The sequence below is a fragment of the Tachysurus vachellii genome, chromosome 14 (genome assembly GCF_030014155.1).
Source record: "Tachysurus vachellii isolate PV-2020 chromosome 14, HZAU_Pvac_v1, whole genome shotgun sequence".
Lineage (NCBI taxonomy): Eukaryota > Metazoa > Chordata > Actinopteri > Siluriformes > Bagridae > Tachysurus > Tachysurus vachellii.
In genome coordinates, this window is record NC_083473.1 from 18,921,289 (window position 1) to 18,938,278 (window position 16,990).

Consider the following 16,990-nt stretch of genomic DNA (forward strand, 5'->3'; position numbering starts at 1 on the left):
TTTCAAACCTTTGTACACACCATCACACACAATGGTATTTGCATCCTAGAACAGGTTTGTGCCATTAGTTCCATTGAAGGCAAATCCTATTCAAATCCATCCTGTACAAGATTAGCAGTTTAGAAAAGAACCATGCGTCCACAAACTTCTGTATAATCATCACTACTAGTGGCTGCTCATAAAATGATGTCCACTACACGTCCAGTCACAATAAGTTCACCTGAATCGCTTGAAAACATCAATAAGTATAAGTGATATTACTACCACGTTCATCATTTGAAATTAGATCATTGGTTACACATTCAGTCAGGCATGAAGCAGCTGATTTGTAGTTTTGAATTAAACCGTATGATTGCGCGTGCATACAGACTCTCTCTCTCTCTCTCTCTCTCTCTCTCTCTCTCTCTCTCTCTCTCTCTCTCTCTGTCTCTTTGTGTGTATTTGTGTGCCGCCCCTCCCCACATGCTCTCACTTACTTCGTCTGTCTATACGTACACCCGCGAGCAATCAGAATAGAAGCGCACGGGCTTTCCACCGTCCATCCACGCGAGCAACATGTCCTCAGACGTGCAACTGCGCGACGGAGCGAACCGAATGAACACCGGCATCACGGACACACACCAAGAGAGGAGCGAGACCGCCTGAGAGCATGTAGGTTCATGTCCATCTATATACATATACCTTTGCAGTGTTTGTTTGTTTGCGTGTGTGCGTGTGTGTGTGTGTGTGTGTGTGTGTGTGTGTGTGTGTGTGTGTGTGTTAAATTGGGTGGTAGGTGCACAGATCGTGTGCCATTTTTATTCCCTCGGTCAAATAATTGCCACAAGACAAACAGGGAAAAATGCGCAATACACGCACTTGACATTAGTGATGGAGAGTAAAAGCCACTAGAACTCGGTGCTGAAATGCAAACGCGCTGCCGATTTCTCCAAGGCAAAGTCCACACAGCTTCATTTTCCAAGAACTGACTGGATGGACTGATGTGTGTGAAAGCTCTACTCGGTTACAGGTAAAAGCGCGCTTGTTTAATTTCATATCTAATGTACATGTGCAGATGGAAACATTTCTATGAGGAAGTCTAGTTAGTCTAGTCTGGTAGGCTGTAGTCCCCTGGTGAGACAGTGGAGGATTTTCCCATCAAGAACCTGAGCTCAGGTACATCACATACCCTGTGCCGGACACTCGCATGTCCACTTTACCGAGCTGTACTCAAGTCTGTAAAAATGTCTAAAAGAAAAATAAGTAAATAAATAAATAAATAAATACGCAAGCTTAGATTACCTTGAAGAGTTTTCCTAAAAAATGTTCCGTTTTTGTTTTGTCAAACTCGATTTTATTATTATTATTATTATTATTATTATTATTATTATTATTATTATTATTATTATTATTATTATTATGTACTCTTTAATGCAGCACCATCTATTTCTGTTATTGTGTTACTGACTAAAACTTTGCATGTATGCAGATTTCTGTTGCCCGCGGTTATCCAAGCAAAATAAATAGTGCTCTATAGCCCAAGTTAGATCTCTACAAACAAACAAACAAACAAACAAACAAACAAACAAACAAACGTAACCAAAAAAAACCCCACAAGCTGTTTGAAAGTTTTCGCAATAGAATTCTGTCTACATTAACTCTCTCTCTCTCTCTCTCTCTCTCTCTCTCTCTCTCTCTCTCTCTCTCTCTCTCTCTCTCTCTCTCTCTTTCTACCTAAATACACACACACACACACACACACACAGCGTCCTGATGAACTCATGCGTTACGCCAGACAGAATCACACATTTCACACAGACAGGTCCCTTTTTTATAAAAAAATGTAAAATCCACAAGCTACTATAATAACATCTATAATGCGAGTCATAAATCTCTTTTTAGGTGAAATGTATTATATAATCCCCAAGCTGCGTCGTGTAGCGATTCCCTTAGCGCCCTCCAAACGTGCTCGGTGTGTCGTGCGTGTCTCTATCCATGCGTTTTGGGTGTTAAAAGGAAAACGGCACTAGGATCGATTCTGGCGCAATTTTGACGCGTGAGTTCCTGCGTTACACGTCGTGACCCTGACCCTTCAGTAGTCCTTGGGGTGACGCGTAATGACTCATAATCTGCTCCATTACGGTTACTAATGACTCTTCATGAGATTGGATATGCCATGCTCATGCAATTCGATATTCGAGTTAGAATAAGACGTTTATAATCACAGTCATATTGACTAGACTGAAGCGTGTGTGTGTGTGTGTGTGTGTGTGTTCGCGCACGGTAACCGACTTGTCATCTGTGATATTAGAATCCTAGATACCTCTCGGATTTAAAACATTACAATTACACCCGAAAATGACTTTTCTGAAGAAGCACATACTTTATTTCCGAATGATTTAAGCGTGGAGGTGTTTGTGTCATGTAAACGTTGATGAAGAACGACCAATAATCAATATCAATCAATACAGTAAGTCAACACGTATCAGCTTCTAGAGATTATTTCAGCTCATTGCTGTGGTCTGATTCCTGAACCTGGACTGCAGTGTTATTCCTTACGCACTTTTAGTCCCTGGAGATGCAATTTAATGTTCATCAAGTATCATCTGAACAAATAAGTTCTCACAAGTTAGGACTCACTTCTGTATCTGTTTGCAAATGTTCTACCAGTTGTACGTTTGCAAAGTCCGAAAAAAGAGAAATGGTGATAAGACTATTTTTAAGGTTTAAAACAAAACTGCTCAATGTCTAATTTGTCTCATGAACCATTTACAGGGAAATTGATGCTTAAACCAATCAAATTCAAAGAAAAACACACAACACCACATAAAACGTATACACAGTAATGCACAAAAGTCTAAGGGAAGTGTCAATTAATTCTGTTAAACAAAGATGTCTTCAAAAAAATAACGACTCCTAAACAAAAAAAATAATAATAATAATAAGCTTTGATTGTCTCAAGTATAATTTTGTGCCATTTTATAATGAAATGATCTGGTAAATTTTACTTTAATAATGTGCCACTTTTTTCCGGGAACTTTTTGTTTTAGCAGCTAAAACTCAACATTAGGTTCATCAGTTCATTTTGTTGAAGTTGACAAAAAGTTGTTATGTGTGTAATTATTTTTAATAATGCATATGTCATAAAACATAGACAAAGATTTGTGCACCTAACACTTTAGCATAGTATTATATATTGTTTATATTATTATATAATATATATTAAGTGCTCCTAAGACCAATAAATACATAATTGCTTTATTTTCCTTTCTTTAAAAATATAATACAAATAAGAAAAATGTATGCTTTGCGTAGATGATTGCAGTAGAAGGGATTTGATACAATGCGATTCATTGAGAAGAAAAGCAGAACAGGTTTATAAATTAATAAATATATTTTCTGAAGATACTGTATTTGTGATGAACGTTTAAAGGTGAAATCATCTATACACATATCTACTTCATACCAGAGTGGGCAAAGCTGAAGGTAGTGCACACATTAAAGAAACTGTGTTTTTAATGTCATTTCGATTAAACATTGTTGTTTAAGGCAAAAATTGAAACCTTTGTCTAAAAAGGATCGATCTTTGCTAAATCTTCCAGCATCATTGCATGAGTGAAAAAAAAAATCATTGTTATATTGATTGCAAAATTAATTACAGATAATCAGTCCCTGCAGTAATTCTTGGATGTTTTTTGTGGTTGTTCCGTCCTAAAATGTTGGATTTAACTGCAGCATTTTGGCAATTTTGCTTGTGCTTTTTTTGTGGAAAAATATTCAAAATTGGCAAAATCCCAAGTATAGGATTCTTCTTTTTAAACTCCTTTAAACCAGTGAAGTCATATATGTAATTACTTTCTATAAAAGCTGTACTCATGTTCGGTGCACGATAATCTAAGCTCTAAGAGGACTCTGGCCAAATGTGTGTTGTGTCGATGCCACATGATGACGTGTCTTGTTCCAAATTTGCAGAAATTCTGCTGTCATTTTGAAAAAAAAAACTTGAGTTGTGTTCATTATGTTGCAAAATCCTGGAAGGACTGGATAAGTGCTGACATTTAATAAATAACAAACTTATGCAAATTATCAAAGCTTTAAGAGCTCAACAAAATCTTTATTGGCTTGTTTTTTAAAGGGTTTTCAGCTTGTATACTTCATCAGCAATCCTTTAAAGGGTTAGAGCCCCAATAAGCCCCAAGGGAACTCCAAAGCTTCCCTTAATTAAAAAGAAAAAGAAAAGAAAAGAAAAGAAAAACATCTACTTCTTACTTTTAATAATACAGTAGAACTACTAGAGCTCACTCTTCATTTTACCCAGCAAACACTGAATATAGAAATAAATGAGCTCAGTTCATTAGGGATTTTATTCCATGTTAAATCTGGACAATAATCACTCAAATGTCAAACCACAGCATTTTAGATTCAAAGGAAATGTCATTAATCTAGAGCATGAATCCCGTCTACTGCTAATAATGAAAAATTGTAGGCATTGTTCTGACTCAAATGAACTGGCTGACATGTTTTTCTTCAATGTATTTAAAATAATCTATTGAGAAAAGCCTTTCAGCCTTCAAGCTGATGCCATTATAATGAATTTATCTTTCTCTACTCAAGTATAATGTGAGCATACACACACACTTACTCCTTACTTAAGTGCCAACGCTACAGTCTTCTCTGTGTGTTGGTGTGTGTGTGTGATCGTCCTCAGACAGCCTCAGGTGTGTCAGCCAGTCTACAAATGCAAAATCATTATCATGTAAACACTCATAAAAACACATAAAAGAATGATATAATATACGGTGGATATAAAAACATACTCTGATAAAAATCCATGATTTTTTTGTGGTGAAAAAAAAAAAATACAAACCAAAATAAATCATATCAGATCGGTTTCACGATTCTACTAGATTATTTATGAAGAGTTAACAAATTTAGCAATCTTGATCTAGCAGTTTTATTTAAAAAATAAAAAATGCTTAATTTTAATTAAATTATGAGTGGATCTTCTTTACACAACCCTCTTCGAGTCATTCCAAAGGTTTAGGCTCAGGCTGATCCGTTTCAAAATCTTCTACATCTTTTTCTTCTTCTTCTTCTGAAGACGTTCCTCTGTTGATTTGGATTTGAGCTTCGGGTCTTTATCATGCTGGTCACATTTTTATTTATTTATTTTTTTCATCTTTGGCTGTCCAACGGAGGCCTGCAGTTTTTGTGTCAAAAATGGATTTGCGGCTGGTATTTAGAGCCATCCAGATTTCCCTCTATCTTGACCAGAGCGTCAGTCTGAGCTGAAGAGAAGAAGCCCCACAAGCATGATGCTGTGATCACTATGCATCGCTCTGGGTATGGTGTTCTTTGGGTGATAAGCTGCTTTGGTTTTATGCCAGACATATTTTTCAGAATTATGCACAAAAAGTGCTACTTTGGTCTCATCAGACCATGACACATTTTGCCACATGCCTTTGGCTTGGGCTCGGATGAACCGACTTCCATCTAGACGTCCTACCCCATTTCCCAGTACCTGTGAAGAATACAAAAGATTGTCGTCACATGCAGAGAGTCATCAGTCCTTTTTCCAGATCTTCCTGCGGCTCCTTTAATGTTGCCGTAGGTCTCTTGGCAGCCTTGTTGATAAGATTTAACTTTTGTCCTATTGTCTATTTTGGAGTGATGTCAAAACATTTACCTGGTAATTCCTTTTGAATATGGGTTTGAATGTGCACATTTACACAGCCAGGTTATGTGCCACCAGCTTTTTCTTTCTATTTCTCCCTTATTTCTTCAAATATGAATGTATCTCATTAAAGCGGTGGGCGTGAGGTGTTGTCTGAGATAATTGATCATTTGGACATCATCAAAACCTTTCCTTCGTACCCTGAATAGGTAAATGAATGTCCTAATAATGAGCTCAGTTCATTAGGGATTATTCTGCATTATTCTGTGTTAAAACTGAACAATAATCACTTGAATATGGAAATGTACGGAAGCGTATTGCATTCACTTGAGGAAAAAAAATCTACTCTGTTTTTCTGAATTAACGAGTTAATTATCTCAGAATTATGAGATAATTTTTCATGAATAAAAAGTTTTTTGCTCTGTTTTTCTGAATTAATGACTTAATTATCTCAAAATTATGATATATCCGTGAAGCATACCATATCAGTTCAACTGATCCTGGAGAAACACAGCAACGTCAAGCAGATCAGAATGTTCTTTTCGTCTGAACAGGCGCAACGTCTTGAGGTGTCTGCGCAAAGTTGACGCACTAATAACAACACCATTTATATTACTTAAAGACAGCAGTATCTCCCAATGTCTCAAACCCAAAGTAAAATAAAACCGGATTAAACTCGAAAGGCGGGACATGTTTACTTCCATGCAATCCACCTAAAATAGAGCTCCTGGCAGGATTTTGAGGGATCTCATTAATTCAGAAAAACAGAACATTTTTTTTAAGGAAAAATGATCTAATAATTCTGAGATAATTAACTCAATAATTCAGAAAAACAGAGCAAATACATTTTATTTCAAGAAAAATTTATCTCATAATTCTGAGATAATTAAGTCGTTAATTCAGAAAAACAGAGCAAAAAACTTTTTTTTCATGAAAAATTATCTCATAATCCTGAGATAATTAACTCGTTAATTCAGAAAAACAGAGTAGATTTTTTTTCCTCAAGTGAATGCAATACGCTTCCGTAGAAATGTCATTAATTTAAAACATCAAATGATCTGACTTCCCTGTTCATCACTTTATACTTGTGTTTTGTGTTGGGAAAATGTGTTGGAACAACTTTAGTGTTGTAACATAATTCCGTGGATTTCAGCCAGATTTTTCCACTGTGATGAAAACCATTGTAATGAGCAAAGTTGAAGAAGATATAAATATAGTTGAAGAAGTTAATCATCATACAGATAATCTGTATGTAATCTGTAATCTGTATCTGTATTACAGCTAATCATACAGATATTCACAAAAACAAAATTCATAAACTAGCCATAGAAATATGACCTTCACACATCCATGTTTTTCCAACCCCAAGCATCGGAACACGTTCAGATCGGAAATCGACTTGGAACGTTCCGAGCTCTGAGTGCAAATGTTTACTAATCAGATACTAATAATATTTTATTTTTTTCCAATGAAAGCCACAAAAAGCCCTTGAACGTAAAGATGTTTTTTTGGGGATCAAACCCGGGACGGTGGTGCTTTTAGCCTTTAGTCCTAGCCTGCTGAGTTCCTTACACAAACCAACCCAGGCATTGAAGAGCAAAGAGCAGTCAGTTGTGGAGTTTCACAAACCCAAAAACCTTTACCGAAGACAAAATGGCTACAAGTATGATTGATATGAGTCTAAGAAGCCGAGCTTTAGAAAACAAAGAAACAAAAAACAGAGACAGGGGTTAAAAGACAAAGAAAGCATAACTAGATATTTTAGGAAAACAGGATACAAAGACTGAACAAAAGGTCCAATCAGTCTTAAACAGGGCAAGACACAGTAGGTGAAACCATTCTGGTCTAACGAGTGGTGAAATTTGGTAGGGCTCCGTCTATGGGTCTGGAGGGTTTGTAGATACATACATAATAATGAAGATTAGATTAGATTAGATTAGATTAGATTAGATTAGATTAGATTAGATTAGATTCAGCTTTATTGTCATTACACATGTATAAGTACAAGGCAACAAAATGTTTTTTGTCCGGAGGCTCCTTAAGCGCCTACCAGGTATCACGCCTATACAGTAGGTAGGGTGAGACGACGACGCAGACAGCGTTTCCTTTGGACGTCCTCAATGGCTGGAAGCAAAGTTCCTGAGATGCACTGGGTGGTTTTTACCTCCTGTTACGGAGCTTTGTGTCTGTGCAGTTCCCATACCAGACTGTGACATCAGAATGCTCTCAATCACACAGGGATAAAATTTCACCAGGGTGGCTGAAGACAAGTGATGTCTCTTCAGTGTCCTCTAAAGTCCTCTGTTGAGTTTTCTTGACCAGGCTGGAGGTGTTAGTGGTCCAGGAGTGGTCCTCTGAGATGTGAATCCCCAGGAAGTTGAAGCTGGAGAAACATTTAACCGGCAACTCGTTGATGTGGATGGGGAATTTTAGCTTCCTCTCTTCCTCCTGAAGTCCATGATAAGCGTGTAGAATATGCAAAAGGAATGTCCTTTCACTAGGCAACTTGGGTTTCATTTTTATTAGCATGTTAATGCCAAGACACAAAAAAGCTGTCCAAGAACCAGTGAAGAAGGAAAGTGGGTCAAAGTAACATCCTGTCTCTTTTTAATGATCATTTTCCATAGCACACATCCCCCACTGACCTGCTTGAAAAATAGCTTGAATGTCCTGTTGACCAAATTAATTAAAAAATTAATAAAATAACATCTAGTATGCAAAAAAGTTACGTTCAATAAAATGTACAGAAGTGTCATAATGACAAAGGACCAGACAGAAAATCGTCTTCTTGGGTGTTCAAAATGTGAGTAAATACATTATAAAAGGATATTCAAAACACATTAATACATAAATAAAAGTAGTTTGGTTGAAGAAGAGTACAATCTTTATAATGACATCCTGTATGATTCGCTTCGATTTAGACCAATTTCACATCAGTATTTTAGTGTCAGAACTAACAAGGCATCTTCATTCTGTCATTTTTTGTTAAAATTTCACAATTAAGGCGATTCGAGAGTAGAATCGACAGTCCCATGAGCTAGGTGTCTAAACCACAGATCTAAACCACAGAACAAGAAATAAGGCACTATTTATAATATAAAACAAACATGGATTATAGTATAATTTTACAGAAGTGTACAGAAGTGACATACTGTATGTGTATTTTGAGTTTATATTGTTGTATTATAATATGACTGTAGCTCATTTGTTGTAAATAAATGTAGAACTTTAAGCATCCTAGACTGAGGACCAGCCAACTGTGGGGTTGCCAAATCGTTTCCGACAACTCCTCGCTCTTTTTAGCACGATCATTTATGTGTATGACATTTCAATACAAACTTAAAAATCCATAATGCTTTCCATGTAGTGAAATGAATTTACGTAGCTTTCAAACACTAAAGAATAGAAATAATTGAGCAAGCATGACATTATCTTTCAATTTATTTATTTATGTTTAGTGCCTTAGTGGTTAACACGTTTGCCTCACACCTCCAGGGTTGAGGGTTCGATTCCCGCCTCCGCCTTGTGTGTGTGGAGTTTGCATGTTCTCCCCGTGCCTCGGGGGTTTCCTCCGGGTACTCCGGTTTCCTCCCCTGGTCCAAAGACATGCATGGTAGGTTGATTGGCATCTCTGGATAATTGTCCGTAGTGTGTGATTGTGTGAGTGAATGAGAGTGTGTGTGTGCCTGCGATGGGTTGGCACTCCGTGCCTTGATGCCCGATGGCGCCCCGTGACCCGAGGTAGTTCGGATAAGCGGTAGAAAATGAGTGAGTGAGAGTGAGTGTTTAGCGCTTTTAACGACTGACATTATGGCAAAGCAGCTTTACAGAAGCGTAAAAACTTTTAAACTTTAAAAATAAATTACTCTTTATCTCTAACACCTATCCCTAATGATCAGGCCTGAGGTAGCGGTGGTGAGGAAAAACTCCCTGAGATGATATAAGGAAGAAACCTTGAGAGGAACCAGACTCAGAAGGAAACTTCATCCTCATTTGGATGACACTGGACAGTAAATAATGTAAATGTAAATAATCTCTTTTCTAAAACAGTTTATAATCGAGTAGAATTGTGTAACCAAGAGCTCCTGGGGAACTAACAGGTCAGCGTCATTACTGAGCTCGTTACAGACTTAACACTAATTCCTACCTACCTGAGTCTTCAAATGTTCCCTGATGAAGAGTCAAAGTCGGAGGTGTTTGATGTCCTATCATTGGAGAAGTGGCTCTTTATAATACTCTAAAAAAAAAACTCATTAACTATAATCCGGATACTTGATATAACTAAACAAATGAAGCTTAAGTTCTGGTTGTGGCTACGATTCCACCCCAGCACAGCAGATGGCAGATTTCTTCTCAGGGACGTTGACAAGAGCGGTAGATTTCTCACCTAGACCCTTTTCCATTCTCCCTCAATTTGATCATTTGTCACTCACTATCATACAAATACAGAAGAATTTTCCGGATTATTTTTCGAAAACGAATTGCCAATTGTATCGTGATTGCGTTTTCTATTTGCAGATGTATAAATTGTGACATCGTTCAAATCAAAATGCAAATCACGGAGTAGTGTTTGCGTTCTTCGTCTACGTGAACATACAACGTCTGCCAAATTTCCAAGGGAAAGGCAAAGTCCATTTGCAGTTGCATTTCTCATGTCTTACAAGTTATGACCCTGTCATATAGAAATAGCTGAAGCAATGACGCCGCTGGAATCGCAATTCCCGTCACATGTGCATTTTTGATGTCTTGCACAAAAAGCTGTCCAATCTATGTTGGGGTTGGGAGTATACTCTGGGGTGTCTCAGTGTGTATGTGTGTGTGTGTGTGGTTGGTCACCTTAAAACAGACCCAAATGCAGGATGGCAAAAATAAACAGGGTTTAATAACAAAAGACACGAAACAGGACATGGACTAGAGACAGGACAAGACAACAGTAGATTCCGCGCTGCACAAGGCAACGCGACACAGTTAAATAGACAAAGGTAATCAATGGGAAACAGGTGTGTGGAGACAGGAGGAGCAGACAAAGGTGGGGCAGACACGTGACGAGGAACATAAACAAATGCACGTGGCCAAAGTCCGGGGCACACGGCTCCAGAAGGAATACATGCTGAACCCTCTTGTTTCTGATTTACAGCTTTACATTTAAAGGACTTTATTTCTCATCGTCATAATTATTGTAAATCAAACCTTCTTTACTTCTAAATAGACTGTATGGTTTACTGGAATTTACTAATAACCGATTTAGATCAGAAAGCCATCCAGACTCAAATAAATATTTATTAATCAGCAAATTGAAGGAAATAACAGAAACTAGTCATTATTCTTTTCCATTGCACACATTTAAGGAAACTTCAGGTCAAAAGACTTTGGCTTGATTTATAACTGAAATATTGATCAATTTATCACTTTTTTCTTTATGTTTACAAATTGTTTTATTTTAATTTTATTTAACGTTCCAAACGTCGAATAACGCATAAAATAGTTATTATTTAATTGATTTTAATTTGCTCTAAATGCAAATTGTATGCAGTACTGTGCAATACAATAGTCTTAGGAACCCTTTTTTTTAAATATATTTTTAATACAAACAAAAACAATCGTCATACATTTTTTATTTTTATTTGACAGTGTTAGTAAGGTTTATACAAAAACACTTCAGATTTATGGACATCTTAGTAAAGAAACAAAAATCATAAAGATGGTTGCTGCAAGTGTGACAGTCCAAGATTAAAAAAAAAAGAAATATAGCGTTCAGCGTCAGTTCAGGCAGGCCACATAGTCAAGCTCGCTGTCAGCTGATGTCAATTTTCTAACCCCGCCCATCAGCTGATCTGATTCCTAAGCGTGCTATTGGTCCCTTTCAAACAGGGCGCCCTATTTAAATGCTTTTTTCAGTCTGTCTGCTTGGCTGTTTCCTCTGCATTGCTGCAACCCATCTCCTCCCCTACTGTAGCTCCTCCTTGAAACTTAATCGTGTTTAACTTAATCAGTGTCATTCTGTTGTCACTGATGCAGGCTCTGTTCTAAATGGGGGCATTTTGTCTTGCTGCTTTCCCAGTTAAATGGGAGATTGTCCCCCCACGAAGCTGCTGCTGTTCCTTGACTAGCTTTCATGGAGCTCATGAAAAGGATGCGGAATTCAGAACAGAGCCATACCGCCAAATGTAAATTTATAAGCTTGCAAATACAAATTTTAAATATACATCAAAGAATTGTCTTTATTTTGACTCAAGTGGTCCTGACTGAACTGGGGCTGAATTTACAAGATTCCCAGAAAACCTTCCTTATACTAATTTCCTTATAAACCAGCGCAATTTTTACAAAGGGTCATCACAGCAAATGTCGACCTTATTTATTTTATGGTTTAACACATTATATATACAACACTAAAAGTAAAACCAAGCCATTGGTATTGTATTCTTGAGCAAGAGATTAAAATATGCATCAAAGCAGTTTGTCCATCAGATAACAAGAAAGCTATTAAATCAGAATCGATATGTAAAAGTATCACCACAATCATCTGTAGCAATTTTTCCTTCCTGGCTGTTAATGTCTGAGGCGTGTAAAGCCAGACGCTCTTTAGGAAAGAGCTTCTTGTATAGTTCTGTATGGATTCTGTTTACAGGATCTCAGAGACACTTATGATTTTTTATCATTACTTTGATTGATAGGACACTGAGAGTAACACCATCTATTCCTCTCAAAAAGTGCAGCCAGTTCTGCTCTGGTGCGGTTGTGGCTCAAGTCGTTAAGGCTATGAGGTTTTTATTGGAGGATCAGGGTTCAAGCCCCAGCACTGCCAAGCTGACACCTTTGGGCCCTTAAGCAAGGCCCTTAATTCTCTCTGCTCCAGGGGTGCTGTATCATGTCTGACCCTGTGCTCTGATCCCAACCTCCAAAGTTGGGATATGCAAAGAAAGAATTTCACTCTGCTGTAAAGTGTATATGACAAAAATAAAGCCGTCTAGCTGCTATTTTCTTCTATGTGATCTATTATTAGGGTAAAATTAAAAAAAAAATCTTGCTGTACTAAATAAACTCAAACACAGTTTTAGTTTGAAGGTATTTTTAGAGCCCTACCATTCTTTCTCACACACACACACACACACACACACACACACACACACAAAACTCTTATGAACGTTACTCTGAAACACTGCAGCGAACGACACTACAACCTGCTTGATTATTAATTACTGACATTATGCAGAACCATATTGCATAATGAATGAAGCTAGGATTGGAGTGTCTGTGAGAGAAAGAGAAAAGATTAAAGACAAAATATTCTTCTTTGTGAGTAAATTTGCTTTCCTGTGTTTTACACCCACAAACACACACACACACACACAAACACACACACACAAACACACACGCGCCAGATTAACACTCGAAGGAAACGTTGTCTCTTTTTCGTCAAACAGAGTAAAGCAATCTCACAAACAGATCAGTCTCAAATCAAACTCTAGTGGTAGAGAGGACACAAGTGGCTCAATACCGTGTGTAGGCGTAAACCCTCATGTTCTTTCACTTAGCAGTGTTTGTTCCCTCAATAGCATTTGCAGTGAAATAGCAAAGAAGGTACAAACATGAACCCGAACTGCATCCTGAATTATTTTTCCGATAGTTATGCAAAGTGTATTTTAATTCAAATACTATACGTTTGTAATCTCATGATGGTGGAAAGTAAAGGCTTAAGGAGTGTGAGGATGGTGAATTGATTTAAAGTCTACACTTTTGTGCCGTTCCAAAGCAAAGAACTATTTCTTGCCTCGTGTTTTTGGCTCTTCTTCCTGTTGGAACAGATATTTTCATATTTTCCCAAATGAAAATGACCTCCTGACTGGAGCAGGCTGTTCTCAATAATTTGATAATATTTGGCTGTGTCCATGTCACCTACAATTCCACCATGTTTTCCAGTTTGTTCTGTTGGAAAAGTAGACTGGAGCTTTATGCTACCACCGCTGTGTATGACTGAAGGACATTATAGACATCATGCTTTTGCTTTAGATCAAACGGCCCAACTTTAGTCTTAGCAGACCACAAATTCAGCAAGATTTCATCATTTTAGTTGAAAAAATATTTCTTGTGTAATCATAAAACTGTACACAGGTGGGTTTAAAATAGAAATAGTCTTTACTCTCTCTCATTTTCTACCGCTTATCTGAACTCCCTCGGGTCACGGGGAGCCTGTGCCTATCTCAGGCGTCATCGGGCATCAAGGCAGGATACACCCTGGACGGAGTGCCAACCCATCACAGGGCACACACACACATTCACTCACGCAATCACATGTGACAGATTGAAAGATGAATTTAAATTCACAAAACAAATGTGTGTTTAGTTCTTCTGCATTTTATATAAGAGCGATTGCTTTTGCCTGTTCAAAAAGAGGAAATAAATCTGTGTACTCTGAAAGAGGAAAACAGTAAAAATAATTTACAAATATTTTGAATGCTTACAACTGTTAAAAATATACCTAGGTCATTTGTTGGTAGTTTTAGTTCATCTGCATTTCGTTTGATACCATCTGATTGATTGCTTTTGCCTGCTGGTTCACTAGAGGGAGAACTCGCAGTTTTCTTCATTTCCCATAAAGTTGGCAGTGAAGAAACGCCGTGTTTGTCATTCTCTTACATCTCCCTCTTTTCAGAGGTTTAACATTTGGAGGCACCGCTGGGATTTACTCTTCGGAGGGTGGTCGTTGCTTACTTGGCCGACAACATCTGATGCAGTACATCCCATTAAACAACCCAGATCATTTGTGGAGTGGAAAGAGTTCCTGCAGTAAGGGCGAGAAAGAGAGTAAGATCTGCCAACCTGAGGCCACAGAGATCATCGGGTGAAACAGACTCACTTAGTCTCAAGTAAGCCACTACTACTTGAAAAGGTCCACTCTAGTGTCAAAATGGAGACCACAGTGCTGGAGGAAATGCAAGTTGAGGTCATAAGCATGTTAAATCCCCTATCCAAAGACAAACTTCTCAGTGTTTGTGAGTTCCTGAACATATCAGATGGAGAGAAAGTCCCATCTAAGTCACGCATGTCTCTGATCTCTCACATCCTTCAACATCTTGAAGAGAACATAGCAGAGCTAGAAGATGGTGGCATGTCCATACTGTTAAGCGTGAGAGATAGAATAATAGAACTGAGTACAGTCACTGAAAATAAGTCAACAGAACAAAGCCAACTCACCGAAAAAGATAGATTGCAAAAGGAGTTGGATGAACTAAAGTGTGCGATGAAACACAAATTGAGTGAAATGCAACAATTGGACGAATTGAGCACAAAACCAAGCATTGTCCAGCCTCAACCACAAATAGCTGCACCCTTAGTGAATGTCCAACATTTAAGCTCACCTTGGCGCAAAGATTTCAAAATTTCTGGACAAATCGGTGAGCCAGGTCAAAAAGAGAAATTGACCTTTTCCAGTCTGGCTCACCAGATTGAGAATGGTCTGAGTAGAGGCTACCCAGAATGTGAGATTTGTGATGCAGTCATTCGGGCCATTTCCCCTGGCTTACAGTTACGAAGCTATTTAGAAGGAAAGCCCAACCTGACACTACCTACACTCCGACGAATCCTGCGTTCTCACTTCCAAGAAAAGAGTGCAACCGAACTTTACAAGCAACTCACCTCTGAATGCCAAGGGAACAAAGAAACACCTCAGAGCTTCCTAATGCGTGTTTTGGATCTGCGTCAGAAAATCTTGTTTGCATCCCAAGAAGCAGAATCAGGACTCAAATACGATCCAGCATTAGTTCAGAGCATGTTCTTACATACTGTACTCACTGGTCTTCAAAGTGACAGCATCAAAGTAGACATGCAGCCCCTTCTTCTTGATACGAAAACCACAGACGAGGCTCTCTTGGAGAAATTAAACCTTGCTTGTGCTAATGAGGCAGAGAGACAAAAGAAAAAGAAAACCAATGCACAGCACACAACTACTGTTGTGCATTCAGTTAAGTCCAGTGATGAAACCACTGCTAAGAAACCCAGTGTGACTTCAAGTGCACCAAAATCATCTTCCAGTGTGCTGTCAGAACTTAAAGAACTGAGAACAGATGTAGCATCACTAAAAACACTCAGTGCTGAAATAGCTCACATTCGAGAATCATTGCAGCAACCAGCCTTTGCCTCACCACTATGCCCAGCTCCTAAACCGAGAGCATTTGACCGAGAAATTGTTCAGTGTCCAGTACAACCATACTGGGCATCACCAGGTGCCAACCTAACCAAAGTGAACACTCAATTTCAACCTCAGTACATGCCTCGACAATATTATACACCGACTACTCGTTCCCAAGCAAGAAAGTGCTTCAATTGTCAGCAGCAAAGAACAGAGGACCGTTGCATGCATTGCTTTAGATGTGGCAGTAGTGAGCACTTCCAAGCAGGATGCAGAATTCGTGGCATTAAGCCTTCAAGAGAGAGTTCTTTAAATGGAGAGCGGTTACCCCCGCGGGACAGGGAGTAACCAGATCCCCTAACCAGTCCCAAAGATGTGCAGCCTGTGGAAGAATAGAGAACCAAATGAAACAGTGTTCACGATGTAAAAAGGTACTGTATTGTTCTAAAAACTGCCAAACTCACCATTGGACTGAACACAAGAAAATTTGTGTCACCACACTGAGTTCAGTGTCAAATTCCTGCATAACCAGGAGTGTTCATGCCCCCGGCAGAACCCAAGTTAATCAGCATTCCTCTGTGACATCATTAGTTGGGAGGCAATGTCTAGTTGAGTGTTACCTGCAAGGCCAAAGATTTCAAGCACTCTGGGATACGGGTTCTCAGGTATGTGTCATGGATGAAGCATGGAAAGAGGAATACTTACCCGAAGTCCCACTGAGAGATGTTTCCAATATCCTTGAGGCTCCAAATACATTGAACCTTGTGGCTGCCAATGGTATTGACCTGCCCTATACTGGATATGTTGAAGTGACATTCAGGTTATCATCACAGTCATCGCACCAAGCTGAACTCGTCATCCCTATGCTCGTAGCGAGGGGTCAGAACCTCTCCCATCCAATCATAGGTTTCAATGTGATAGAACAAATTGTGAACTCCATTGAGCAAGCACAACCAACCACTGTAAACAAAATATTGGAGAGAACGGTGAAAGCTGCATTCCCCAGCTTAAAGAAGAGCAAAGTTCAGACATTTATCCACCTTGTGAGTGCAGAAAGCTCGTGTGAATACATAGTAAAAACTACAAAAGTGCATGTTAGCATCCCGAAATGTAGTACTGTGCCGGTCTCATGCCGAGTGTACATGCAGCCAGTGAAAGAGGACAGCACACTCATTTTTGAACCTGATGTGAACCACCAGTGGCCAGAT

General features: G+C 38.6%; 1 protein-coding gene across 3 annotated transcripts in view; it reads left to right on the forward strand.

Annotated features, from left to right (window-relative positions):
- The first annotated feature begins 505 nt into the window (after nt 1-505).
- Nucleotides 506-16,990, forward strand: part of chrm2a (cholinergic receptor, muscarinic 2a) — a 108,273-nt gene continuing 91,788 nt past the window's right edge. For 2 of the 3 annotated variants that reach the window (XM_060887421.1, XM_060887422.1), the window contains exon 1: nt 506-651. The gene's annotated coding sequence lies outside the window, so the exon portion shown is untranslated. Of the gene's footprint in view, nt 652-932; nt 1,010-16,990 lie in introns of those variants that run through there. The other variant, XM_060887423.1, reaches the window with a different exon arrangement.